Source organism: Corvus brachyrhynchos, unplaced genomic scaffold (genome assembly GCF_000691975.1).
Source record: "Corvus brachyrhynchos isolate BGI_N302 unplaced genomic scaffold, ASM69197v1 scaffold22, whole genome shotgun sequence".
In the NCBI taxonomy this organism is placed as follows: domain Eukaryota; kingdom Metazoa; phylum Chordata; class Aves; order Passeriformes; family Corvidae; genus Corvus; species Corvus brachyrhynchos.
In genome coordinates this window covers 5312893-5313451 of record NW_008238355.1, presented here as the reverse complement: position 1 = coordinate 5313451, position 559 = coordinate 5312893, and positions in this window count along the sequence as shown.

Sequence of the window (559 nt, the reverse complement as noted above, 5' to 3'; positions counted from 1 at the left end):
CTGAAGTCTTTACGGACAGCTGTCAGCCAGAGCATCTGGTAGCCACAGTACCTGATACGGTATCCAGAAAGGGAGAACACCACAGTTCTCACTGGGATCTGAATTTTATCCTTCACTCTGCTGCCTGGCCTGGTTGGAGCCCATTCTTGCCTGCCCATCCCTTTGCCAGGCAGCACAGACCACCCCGCTCTGGTGGGGCACACATCTGTCCTATCTCCATGTCATTCTGCACAAGGCCACGGACACTGTGGGATCAGATCCCTGAGGGCTGGACAAAAGCAGGTGTCTCTGCGCACGAGGTGGGGCTCTGTCAGAGCCCACCTGACGGGCCAGGGACGAGGCAGGCACTGTATGTGTGACCAGAAGAGACTGCAGAGACAAGTGGACACAACGCTTCTTCAGCGCAGGGGTGCCCCATGGCAAACAGGGCTGGAGGTTCTGCTACTGCCTAAATAACCAAAATTCCTGGAGGCAGCAGAGTTCATATCAGTATTTCTGCAGGATTAAGATTCAAGTGAGCAAGAATGGCGTTTCTCTAAAACTGGGTTTAAATCAAACT